Source organism: Daucus carota, chromosome 4 (assembly GCF_001625215.2).
Source record: "Daucus carota subsp. sativus chromosome 4, DH1 v3.0, whole genome shotgun sequence".
NCBI lineage: Eukaryota > Viridiplantae > Streptophyta > Magnoliopsida > Apiales > Apiaceae > Daucus > Daucus carota.
The window spans coordinates 1,649,371-1,663,598 of NC_030384.2; positions in this window are offsets into that span (position 1 = coordinate 1,649,371).

Here is a 14,228-nt window from a genome sequence, read left to right on the forward strand (position 1 = left end):
TCACTTTGTAATTCAAAGCATTTGTAAAGCTTTCAAGTTGTTCGTAACTTGCTTGATCGTTATATCCACAGTTTTCTGTGCTTTGATAACCCGGTTATTTTAATCACTAAATCTAGAATATACCCTGTCGAATTTATTCTACGAACTTTAGTGGACATTAAAACTGAACCATATTAATTATATAACGACTTCAAACATTGTTATATTAATTAATTATAATCTGATTAACAAGTTACATTCAATCAGATTCACATCCGCGATAATTTGGTATCGATTGTATTCAACCCCCCCTTCTACAATCGTATCTGGACCTAACATCCCCCTATTTGTTTGTTAGAGTTCGACAAGCAAATCCTTTAAGAGGATAACTCAACTGACACAATGAAAAAGCACACTAATTTAAAAACAGGAAATAATACTAAGTACCATCTGGATTATATCTTACAATTTCCAGAATTCAAAAGTAAATACAAGTAGCCATTGTTCCTCTAGACTGAACTAATTGTTCCTTGGTTTCTTGGCTCTTGAATTGATCAGGTACTGCCCAGCTCTTCTCTTTGCACCATCTTTTTCTTTCTTCTGAGTGAGCTTGTTTTCAATTTCTTCAATCCTGGCAGTTATAGTACTCAGTGCCACTTGCTCTAATGTATTCTCTGGTGGTGGTTGCTCAAGATTCTTCTTCATCTTCTCCAAAGTCTGTAAGTGGACCATCTTCTTCAATTTCTTGAAAGTGATATTAAGTTCCATTCCTTCAATTTTCATGATGACCCTTGATGGAAGAGCACGAACTCTCGAAGTGTTGTGAAGAGTCTCTACAGCTTTCCTTATCTCCAGAAGATCTATCAGTTTCTTGAGCACACTTTTTTCTTCTTTAACCACAGACCACTTAACAGCACCAACTGCTCGAGTAATTCTCTTTGATGAGAATTTTCCAATATCTTCAAGTGGTATAGCTGCAGCCTCAGAATCTTTCTTCTTCTTGAATATTATGGAGGTTGGATTGTAAGTAACAACAGGCTCATTAGGGGTTTCAGGAATTTCAGGATTGAGTGGAGGCAATGGATATGGTGGCTGACGTTTGATTGTTGATAAGTCCAAGTCTCTAATGTTAGGGTTATACTGAAATGTTCGTTTGAAGTATATAACAATTATTTGAGAATCTTGAATGCATGTTTTCACATTGTCTGTATATTATATATTGTTGACAATCTGGGATAGAAGAAGATTAGATTGTCGAACTCCTTATATAATATAATAAAGGTTCACAGTCTAAATAGTGTTAGACGAACCATTGGAACGACTGAAGTATTATTTGGAAATAGTTTATATTGACTATTAAATAATACCTATATACTTTGTGTATATTGAACGGGATCAAAATAGTAGAATAATTGTTTCTTTAATTCTGACAATAAAGAACTAAGATTCTATGATGTTATTATTGCTTAGGTTCTTAATCCGGATATAGTGATTGACACTTGTATTTAATGCACATGCCTTGACTCATAAATTAAGTAATTTATTTTAAATTACGAATTTATGTATTGGGCAATGACATTATATACAGAGTGGGATATTGACTATAAAAGAAAACCATGTCCGGAAAATATATTCGGGTGATGATGTCCTCTTGAAAGCTCATAAAGATAATTATGCTTTAGTCCTGCAGGCAGATTTGTTCTTGCATAATTATAAGATTGAGTGGATGATCAAGGATAAAAGATATTGATTAAATTAATTGTCAGAAATTAATTTAATTAATGGACATGCGATATCTTAAACATGGGGAATTTATAAGCAATTAATATGGGAGCCGAATTAAATAATTAATTTACTGAATTAGGAAAGGTAGTGCAAATATTAATTCTTTAGTGGATTAAATTAATATTTAATGACATTGGGCCTGGCCCGGAATGTTATTGGAAGGCCTGGCCTAATGGTCCATGATCCCTAATGTAGCCTATATATATTCTCGTTCTCCTAAAGCTGAAAAACACACCAAAACGAATTCATCCTAGAATCAGAGAGAGAGGCAAACGTTTTTCTCAAGGAGACAGCTAGGGTTTTAGATTTCGGACCTTTAAGGAGAGGCACACCTTAGGAGATCGAAGGCCACACTTCGTCCAAGGAGAATCAGGGAATACAGTAGAAGACGTGGATTTGAATCGCTTGCGCCGTAGAGATTAAGGTTAATATTCTGTTCGAACTTTTAATTAGTATCATAAAACGCAGGGCCAAGGTCTGATTGTTCCTACATCTAATAGCAGCAAAATTCAGACGATAAGCATATATCAATTCAGTAGTTAGTCTTCCTTTACTGGTTCTAGAACACTTCTCTCTCACTTGAGCTTCTAGATATTTCAGTATTCGAGGAGAGTGAGTTGATAATGCTTCATCAGTGAGTCCAATACTCTGAATCATACCATCCTTGAAATACTTGATAACTGAAGGCTTGTCATGAATTTCAACGCCAGTATCAGTGATCCATTCTTCCACCATGTCCCTGAATACTTCATTGTGCTTCCTGCCGATTGAGATGATCTTGTTTCTTACCACAAACAATTCAGTTAGAGAGAGATCTCTGAGAAACTGATTTGACACATGCTTGAGTCCATGGCCTTCTCTTTGAAGTTCAAATGATATATTTACCATCCATCCTCTTCTAGGAAGAACAACAATTGATACAGTAGAGTGATAGTCATGTAGATCCTTGTAGTTGTTCCTGAAGGAATCAAAGATATCTTTCACCTCGGCATCATCATTCTCCTGATTGACCTCTGGAAAGTCAAACACAGCCCTGGCAGCATCCCATTCTTCTCCGTCCTTATGTAAGTTGGCTAGCCTCCTTTCCCTTCGAATCCGTCTCTGATTTTCTAACTTTTCCCTTGCTCTCCTTTTCTCAGCATGATCTCTAGATACATCAGCGATGTTCTGAGGATTTGCAATTTCATATTCTTCAGCAGGGAAAATATCATTATGATATGCAAGTTCATCAGCAAAGACTTCATTTTGAGGGATTTCTCCTTCCTCCAGATCATCATCAGCTCCAACCATCCTAATCACCCGATCATTGTCTACAAACTCAGGAATATACTCAGCATGATCATAGCTTGATTGTCCTCTAAGAGCAGAGTCAATAACCTCTTCTGACACTCCAGCGATTGCCCTTTTTCCACGTGCTTTTTCTACTGCTCTCTCCCCCTCAGTTGAGTAGTCCTCTCGTGAAAGTTGAGAAGCCAGTAGCTTAGCCTCTAGAATAGCCAACCTTTACTACATTGTAGATTTTATTTCAACTAACTCCTCTCGTAGAACAAGCTTCTCAGCTTCTAAGTGTTGAACTTTAAATTTCAGAGCTTCAAATTCTGTCACAGATACAGTTGGAATAGTTGTTTCAAATGTAGGTTGAGCTGTGGGGTTCTCCCTAGTTCGTTCTGTACGTGTTTCTCTAGTTTCACTAATAGATTTAACACTCAGTTGGGTAGACGGATTCTGTATAGCAAGTTCTGTTGGTGTTTCCCTCTCACTCAAAGAAGTTCCAGCATCTAAAGTGGATGTACCTGCAGAAGAAATCTTTTTAGCCTCTTCTAGAGAGGTCACAGAAGGTGCAATGAGGGTTCGTGAGCTCTCGTCCTCAGTTTCCTCGTCAGATGAATCTGATTCATAGGAAACAAGTTGCCAAAGGTAGTGAGTCCTTAAGTGGATCCTGAGCTGGAATCTCAGGGTGGGTAGACACAGGGCTCGAAGGATGTGATCCTTGAATCGGCGAAGCACCCTGGTTTCCCACAACTGCCACTGACGGCGAAAGACTTTGTGACAAGTCCTCTGTAACTGGCCCACTTCCTGATATGAAGAGCTCAGAAACAGATTTCCGTTCACCTTCGAGAGGTGAAGAGTCCCGTGAGGGATCTGGGAATGTTCCTCCCAGGGGGTAGACGAAGGTGGAGATTGTGGTAAATCACCTAAGTTTCCCCCAGACGCCGGTGAAGGCACTTGACCCTGAATAATATCTAAAACAACAGTGTCTATCCCTGACATGGAGGACAAAGTGTTTGATACCGTCAATTCTTCAATCGTGTGTGCAACCTCACTGTGCGTTGAAGTAGTATTTGGTTGAGGTGGTGAAGAAATAGACAGGTCTGCAGTTGCCTTAGGTTCTATTCTCCTGACTTGACTAGGAGACAGAGGTGCAGAATCAGAAACATCTTCCTTATGTGGTGCACTAAAGGCACTTTCTCCCTCGCGCTCAGAAATATCTTGTGCTTGGCTAAGGGGCTGAGATGATTCTGCAACAATTGTTTGTGTAAAGGTGCCGGGGTTATAAATTTGTGTTTTGTCAAATTCACTGGCACATGGAGGAAGTGGAGTGAGTAAATTTTATCCTGAGAATCAAGCATGAAAAAATCACATTACACATAAAGAAAGGTGCATTTAAAATTAAGACCTATTGGTTCCTCTAACAATTATTAAAATTAAATGCACTAACGTTTAAACACTATAAGTTTCTGGTACGTCACGATGGGTGACATGTATACCACCTAAATATGTTTAAACGTTACTTCGGTCCTATTACTAAACAATAAGCCACGTTGGGGTGGTCTATATTATTTTTCATAGCTAAGTGTATACCATCATCAAATCTTAAATTACCCGAAACCTATGGAACTTGGTACGCCACGATGGGCAGCATGTATACCTTCCAATATTCATTGAATAGAATACTTCAATTCAATATTTGTGTCTGGTTTGATTTTAAGCAGTGGAGGAGTCACATCGGTCTCACTTAATACCCATAAGCCTTATAAATTGTCCCAAATCAGAGATAATTAAAATTCATATTTATTCGTATTAATTTAAGAAGTTTGTTCCAGTAATATCTATGACATTCTAGACACCATAAATTACATGCCACGATGGTGACGTATACATAATTTATATTCGTCTTTATGTTAAATTACATACAAACAATGATGGAGACCGTCGGATTTAATATGATATTAACTCCCTCTCCCACTTAGAATTTACTTTGAGGATTTTAATCTAGATGCATCGCCCTATGTTATTTCTTCGAAGTCCACATGCATACTATCATGGTAATAGCAACACAATGAACACATAACATGGCAGCATACTATTATGATTAAAGCAATAATGAAAAAACATCCCTATGTCCATGTCATTCTGGCATGCGAATGGTTAATATCACATGGCATAACAACACAGACAAGAAACACATAGTAGCAATAATCAAGAAAAGGCAGAAATTATGTAAAACATAATGAAACACATCCACTAATATGGCCCCGGAAAAACAGCTTCGAAATCATCTTTCGAGAAATTCCGAAAATCTTCAATTTGGAATTTGGACTACGTCAATATGGAGCCTGTATGTCTCGTTCTGCCGTTTCCGAAAAGGTATTATGGGCCCAAATCGGACATCGTATGCAAAAGTTACCCTAAATAGCAGCGAAAACAGATCGCAGCAGCGGAAAGTCTATGTTTCTTGCTCCGTTGATCAAACAATTACATACAAACTTGTACAGACGAACCAGCCTATTCTATTACATCAGATCATAATCTAAAACAATTACAAATTGAATTACAAGATTAAACTATCACGATCAACCCTCGTGATTTACAACAGCCACGATAAACCACGTGGAATCTAACAGAATGATTAAAACACGGCCATAATAGTGGATAACAACCTGCATCACAGAACCACTACATACATGCATATATAATCATGACATGGACTACATATCATAAATCGCAGAATCGCAACCTCGCTCTGATGCCATTGTAAGAACAATCGGATCTTGGCCCTGCGTTTTATGATACTAATTAAGAGTTCGAAAAGAATATTAACCTTAATCGCTATGGCACAAGCGATTCAAATCCACGTCTTCTACTGTATTCCCTGATTCTCCTTGGACGAAGTGTGGCCTTCGATCTCCCAAGGTGTGCCTCTCCTTAAAGCTCCAAAGACCCAAAACCCTAGCTGTCTCCTTGAGAAAAACGTCTGCCTCTTGGCTCTCTCAAACTCTTGAATGAATTCGTTTTGGTGTATCTTTCAGCTTTAAGAGAACGAGAATATATATAGGCTACAGTAGGATCATGGACCATTAGGTCAGTCCTTCTAATGACATTCCGGGCCAGGCCCAATATCATTAAATATTAATTCAATCCACTAAAGAATTAATATTTGCACTACCTTTCCTAATTCCGTAAATTAATTATTTAATTCGGTTCCCATTTTAATTGCTTATAGATTCCCCATGTTTAAGATATCGCATGTCCATTAATTAAATTAATTTCTGACAATTAATTTAATCAATATCTTTTATCCTTGATCATCCACAGAACCTGATAATTATGCAAGAACAAATCTGCCTGCAGGACTAAAGCATAATTATCTTTATGAGCATTCAAGAGGACATTATCACCTGAATATATTTTTTGGACACGGTTTCCTTCTATAGTCAATATCCCACTCTGTATATAATGTCATTGCCTAATACAGAAATTCGTAATTTAAAATAAATTACTTAACTTATGAGTCAAGGCATGTGCATTAAATACAAGTGTCAATCACTATATCCGGATTAAGAACTTAAGCATTAATAACATCATAGAATCTTAGTTTTTTATTGTCAGAATTAAAGAAACAATTATTCTACTATTTTGATCCCGTTCAATATACACAAAGTATATAAGTATTATTCAATAGTCAAGATAAACTATTTCCAAATAATACTTCAGTCGTTCCAATCGTTTGTCTAACACCATTTAGACTGTGAACCTTTATTATATTATATAAAGAGTTCGACAATCTAATCTTCTGCTATCCCATTTGATACTAGATTGTCTACAATATATAATATTCAGACAATGTGTAAACATGCATTCAAGATTCTCAAATAATTGTTATATACTTCAAACGAATATTTCAGTATATCCCTAACACATGACACCAACCTTCATCCAAGAAACTGACAGCTTCCCGAAGTACCTTTCCTATCAATCTTACATCCTGCAAAGTCAGAGTCTGTATAGCCATCAGATTAAAACCTGTATGATAGGTCCATTATTTTGCACATTTTAACTACCTATTTGTTGCTTGTTTTCATATTTTTATTTGTTAATTGTTTTGTTTTCAAGAATTTTTAGAGAAATTGAGAATTCAAGAGAAAAAGGAAAAAAGGTGCAAGAAGGGAAAAAGAGGAAGAAAAAGAAAAGAAAAAGAAGAAAGAAAAAAAGAAGGAAAAGAAAATCAAGACACAAAGACCCTTCTACCCCTAAAACCCTAATCTAGGCCTATATAAACATCCTTTTCTCTCATGAGCCACCAACTTAGTCTTTACCCTAGTTTTTACCTAGTTGTTAGTAGCCTCCCTTATCATCTTCTACATCTAGAATAACTTTCTCTTTCAACTTGTAATCTCTCAAATATTGTAAACACTTTTCATATATATATATATATATATATATATATATATATATAAGTTCAAGTTTAGTTTCTTTATCTCTTGCATCCTTGCTTTGTTGAAATTTATGGCTATGACCAACTTTCCCTTCAACAAGTGGATAAAGTGGCATTTATGCCAACCACTTGTGGGTTGAAAGAGCCTTTATTATTTGTTTTAAGCTTACATTTTTAGTATTTAGCTTGAGCCCCTTTTAATTCTCAATATTATTAGTGGGTTCAATGATTTAGTTGATATTTTGGTTTGTAGTTTGATGGGGTTTTGTTAGAAACAAGGTAGATAAGCTAGTTTCGAAGTTTTATGTGATTTGGAGTTAGTTTGATATATTTTGGTGTTGTCCTTGTTCTTGATTTTGGTATTTTTGGGGGTTTTTTGGTGGAAATTTTAGTTGATAATTTTGAAATGAGGTTAGTGGGTTTATGTTAGAAATATTTTGTTTAGGCTAGATTTGAAGTTTGGTGTAGTTTGGAGTTGTTATAGTTTGATTTGAGTCTTGTTTTGGTCAAAAAATGGGTAGTTTATGGGCTATTTAGTGCGGAATTTGTTGTTGAATTTCGTTTAGAGTCTAGTGGGCTTTTATTTGTTTGTTGGGAATGGTTTAATTTTTCGGTCAAATCAATTTTCCGGAGAGATTTAAGCTATTCCAGATCCATTTCCGCACGTTTATTTCATAAACTGCCTGTTCGATTACTGTTCTGTTTCTGCACGCTGCTTTTGTTCTGTTATTATTTTATTATTACTAGCCTTTAACCCGTGCTTTGCACGGGCGCTTATATAACTCGTAATTTATTAATTATAATTTAAATCTTAATATCATTTTATTAATATTTTAGTATTAATAATTTGGATTTTAGTTAAATTATATTAACCAACTGATTATATCTTCTAACGGAAATTTAGCTTTCACAATTTATTATCTATCTATAATTATTTTTCTGATATTAATATGTGATAGTTTATTATTCAATTAATTTTAAATCAAAATTTTCATATTTCATATATCTTCATATGTTACGTAATGGTTCGTGTTTGTAATGAAATAGAACACGTTAGAGTTAAGTTTCGAGTAGAATACGTTATAATTAAAAAGTAGCGTCTCTAATTATTTATATGTATTTTAGACAAAATATATTCAAAATTGTATATTTATAATTAGTTATACATTTATCTATAATTTTTTTTAATATTAATATGTGTTATTAACAGTAGTTTCATCTTTTTCAACTAATTATAAATTATATTTAAAAAGATATTAATATACGTAAGGAGTGTTTTTAGTATATGAAACTGTTTAATAGCTATCTACATATTGTAGACTTTTAGTTTTAGAGGAGAGTACCAAACCAAAATTTTGTACGACTACAAATTATACCTATGTTGGCTTTTTATAGTATAGTATAGATAGTATAGATTATTATTTTCTTTTGCGCGACCACCGATCTGTTTGTTCACGTTTCCTGTATTAGTTTTAATTAGTTAATTAAATAGTTAGGTTGTTAAATGATTAGTTAGTTGTTTAATCATTAATAATTAATGGTTTAATTCAGTAAATGTTTTTTTTGTTTGTCTAATTATAATTAGTAATTTACATTATTTTTATGACTTTGATTCAAAATTAGATTAAATAAATTCACCTCAAAATCTTTTGGTCTAATTTGATTAAGTTAAAAATTAAGTTTTCGCGAAAATAAATTTAGTTCTTGGTACGAATCTTATATTACTAAAACGGGATCGTGCACTTGCGATTAACTTCAAAATCTTATTTTGAGCACATCAAGTTTTTGGCGCCGCTGCCGGGGACTAAAATTAATTTTTGCGCCTTAATTTTTAATTTTTCGGATTAGTTTGTTTTATATTCTCTCACTTCTTTTTGGTTGAATTTTTCGGATTAATCCGAATTTTTCGGATTAATTTCTTCTTTCTTTAGATAAAACACGTAGTTTAAGCATCCATAATTGTTTATAGCTTTAATTATATCGTTGTGTGGAGCATCATTTAAATAAATCTTAAGGGCAAAACCCACTCATAAGATAAGGGAAGGGATTTCATCACTCTTTCCTTGGCCCACAACAATTTAATTCTTCATTTGAATTTCCCTAGCCTTTTAATAAAATATAATTAGACGGTAGCCCCGAGGATTTCACGCTCAATTAGGAAGGTACCTAAAGAACGAGGTAATCTTTAATTATTCCAACTCTTCGGTGTCTAAGGCTAGCGAAAGCTTACCTGGCCGATTAAGGTTTGGTGTCTAAGCGCGGAGATTGGCCTCTTGGCAATGCCTGCTCCAAACTAGCCAAACCGGTTCGAATAATTTTGGATTTATCGAGTTTTTGGTGGTCCTTATGGTTAGGAGCAAGGTCTAGTTCATTTTTTTAGGGAACTGTTAGGTCCAATCAGACGTAGAAGGGGGGGTTAAATACGTCTATACCAATTTCTTCGATTTAATTTAATTGCGGAATAATTCTGTTTCAGTCCAGTTTAAATCAATCGTAATTGAACAACTCTAGCAAGTCGGGGAATATTCTTATATTAGAAATAATCCTCGGGGGCTACAAATTCCAACACAAGTGTCGGCTGCAGAGACTACAATCACTCTATTACAAACTCTCGATTAAATCGATATTCTAACTTTGCTCTCGAGAATGTGTATAGTGTGTGCACTTACAAAGTGTGTAGTTGTTTTCAAATGAAAACACAAAGCTCTATTTACAGGCTTTCAATCATCTAACCATGGTTAACGAGTTCGTCCTAGACGACTTGAGTTCATCCTGTACGAATTCAATTTAACTGTGGTTAAATTGAATTGTCAAAAAAAAAACTAACTCCAAATAATCAAAGTTGCGCCCGGAGAGGAGGAAGTCAAACTTTGCGCCTCCTGTGGTCAAATGTTTTGCCCAGTACAGTGTATCCCTGAGAGTATGTAACTTAGAAGATAATTCTAAGTTAAATACTGGTGCTTTGACTTAGTCAAAGGATGCGCCTTGACTAAGTCAACAGTTGCGCCAAAGGAATGATGTGCTTCACTGTGATACAGTTGAAAGACTTAGAATTTATTCTAAGTGAAAGTTGCGCCACTCACAGTGAAGTCCATCACTGTTCTCTCTCTTTTGACTCCCAACTTGCGCTTTGACTTTGAACTTGCGCTGCCCAGTGTCCACTATGAGATTACTTAGAAAAATTCTAAGTAAGGGAAAGTTGTGCTTTGACTTTAAGTCAAAGCTTGCACTTCTTCTAAGTAAATTTGCTCCACTATGATCACCAGTGTTATACTTAGAATATTTTCTAAGTAAATTTGCACCATATATGAATATATAGGCGCAAGTTTGACTAAAGTCAAACTTCCACTTATAATTTATATTATTAGATATGTATATACATATATCATTAATTATTTCATGCGTTACTTGAATTAATATATTTCAAGTAAATTACAATTAATATATATATATATATATATATATATATATATATATATAAATTTAATTCTTTGTTGATGCAACAAGAACAGCTTGATTGACTTGATCAATTAATTCGTTGATCGAATCCACTGAATACTTTCGTACGTCCTGACGTCCTGTGCACTGGTCTGGTTCACGAATGACTCGAACTGAATATAAGTCGTTGAATCCTTTTGCTTGATAATATACTTAATCAATCATTCCGGGTTAGATGTTGCTTCGATAATTTGATTATAAATAATCAAAATAAATATACTGGAATCTTCTGGTCTTTGATACTTGATCTTCAGGGAATCTTGATAGCAGAAACTGATTGTGCTTTATTCTTCATTGAGGCTTGAACATATTAATGAACTTCTTACAGTGGACGGATGTTCGTCTCAGATATCTTGATTGTCTTTGTCTTTTCGTATCGGATCTCCAACCTGTAGATTCTTGTATTATACTTACCTATTGTTTCCTGTCTTTTGTTGTGTTGAGTTATTGTAATTACATTTACGTTACATTATGCTTTACAATCTCCCCCTATTTGTTTGTTAGAGTTCGACAAGCAAATCCTTTAAGAGGATAACTCAACTGACACAATGAAAAAGCACACTAATTTAAAACAGGAAATAATACTAAGTACAGTCTGGATCATATCTTACAATTTCCAGAATTCAAAATTAAATACAAGTAGCCATTGTTCCTCTAGCCTGAACTAATCTTTCCTTACTTTCTTGGCTCTTGCATTGATCAGGTACTACTCAGCTCTTCTTTTTGCAGCATCCTCTTCCTTCTTCTGAGTGAGCTTGTTTTCTATCTCTTCAATCCTGGAAGTTATAGTGCTCAGTGCCACTTGCTCCAATGTATTCTCAGGTGGTGGTTGCTCCAGATTCTTCTTCATCTTCTCTAAAGTCTGTAGATGGACCATCTTCTTCAACTTCTTGAATGTGATATTAAGCTCCATACCTTCAATTTTCATGATGACCCTTGATGGATGAGCACGAACTCTGGAAGTATTGTGAACAGTCTCTACAGCTTTCCTTATCTCTAGAAGATCAATCAGTTTCTTGAGCACCCCCTTATCTTATTTGACCACAGACCACTTAACAGCACCAACTGCTCGAGTAATTCTCTTTGATGAGAATTTTCCAATATCCTCCAGTGGTATAGCTGTAGCCTCAGAATCTTTCTTTTTCTTGAATATAATGGAGGTTGGATTGTAAGTGACAACAGGTTCATTTGGATTTTCAGGAACTTCATGGTTGAGTGGAGGCAGTGGATATGGTTGCTGACGATTGATTGCAGAGAAGTCCAAGTCTCTAATAGCAGCAAAGTTCAGACGATAAGCATATAACAATTCAGCAGTTAGTCTTCCCTTGCTGGTCCTAGAGCACTTTTCTCTCACTTGAGCTTCCAGATATTTCAGTATTCGAGGAGAGTAAGTTGATAATGCTTCATCAGTGAGTCCAATACTTTGAATCATATCATCCTTGAAATACTTGATAACTGAAGGCTTGTCATGAATTTCAACTCCAATATCAGTAATCCATTCTTCCACCCTGTCCCTCAATACTTCATTGTGCTTTCTTCCGGTTGAGATGATCTTGTTCCTTACCACAAACAATTCAGTTAGAGAGAGATCTCTGAGAAACTGACTTGACACATGCTTGAGTCCATGGCCTTCTCTCTTCAGTCCAAATGATATGTTTACCATCCATCCTCTCCTAGGATGAACAACAACAGAGACAGTGGAAATGATATCATTCAACACCTCATGGTAGTAATGTAGATCCTTGTAGTTGTTCCTGAAGGAGTCAAAGATATCTTTCACTTCATCATCATCATTTTCTTGACAGACCTCTAGAAAATCAAACACTACCCTTGCAGCATCCCACTCTTCTCCATCCTTATGCAAGTTGGCAATCCTCCTTTCCCTTCGAATCCGTCTCTGATTTTCTAACTTTTCTCTTGCTCTCCTTTGCTCAGCAAAATCTCTAGAAACATCAGCAATGTCCTGAGGATTTGCAATTTCATATTCTTCAGCAGGGAAAATGTCATTGTGATATGCAAGTTCATCAGCAAAGACTTCATTATGAGGGATTTCTCCTTCCTCTAGATCATCATCAGCACCAACCATCCTAATCACCCTGTCAGTATCCACAAACTCAGGGATGTATTCATCATGATCATAGCTTGATTGACCTCTAAGAGCAGGGTCAATCAGCTCTTCTGATGCTCTAGTGATCACCCGCTTTCCTCATGCTTTTTCTGCTGCTCTCTCCCCCTCAGTTGAGTAATCCTCTCTTGAAAGTTGAGATGCCAGTAGCTTAGCCTCGAGAGCAGCCAACCTTTGCTCCATTGTTGACTTGATTTCAACTAACTCCTCCCATAGAACAAGATTTTCAGCTTCCAAGTGTTGAACTTTGAATTTCAGGGCCTCAAATTCTGTCACAGATATAGTAGGAATAGTTGTTTCAGATATAGGTTGAGCTGTGGGGTTTTCACTTGTTCGTTCTGTAGGTGTTTCTCTCGTTACACTCATAGATTGAACACTCAGTTGGTTTGAGGGATTATCAACTGTTGGTGTTTCCCTCTCACTCAAAGAAGTGCCAGCATCCATAGAAGATGTACCTGCAGAAGAAATCTTCTTAGCCTCTTCTAGAGAGGTGACAGAAGGTGCAATGAGGGTCGTGATCCCTCGTCCTCAGTTTCCTCGTCAGATGAATCTGATTCATAGGAAACAAGTTGCCAACTACTCGAAGGTAGTGAGTCCTTAACTGGATCCTGAGTTGGAATCTCAGGGTGGGTAGACACAGGGCTCGAAGGATGTGATCCTTGAATTGGCGAAGCACCCTGGTTTCCCACAACTGCCTTTGACGGCGACATACTTTGTGACAAGTCCTCTGTAACTGGCACACTTCCTGATATGAAGGGCTCAGAAACAGATTGCCGTTCACCTTCGAGAGGTGAAGAGTCCCTTAAGGGATCTGGGAATGTTCTTCCCAAGGGGTAGACGAGGGTGGAGATTGTGGCAAGTCACCCAAGTTTCCCCCAGAAGCCTGTGAAGGCACTTGACCCTGAATAGGATCAGAAACAACAGTGTATATCCCTGACATGGACGACAAAGTGTTAGCAACCGTCAATTCTTCAAATGTGTGTGCAACCTCACTGTGCATTGGAATATTATATGGTTGAGGTGGTGAAGAAATAGACATGTCTGCAGATGCCACAGGTTCTATTCTCCTTTCTTGACTAGGAGACAGAGCTGCAGAATCAGAAACAGTCTCCTTTTGTGGTGCAC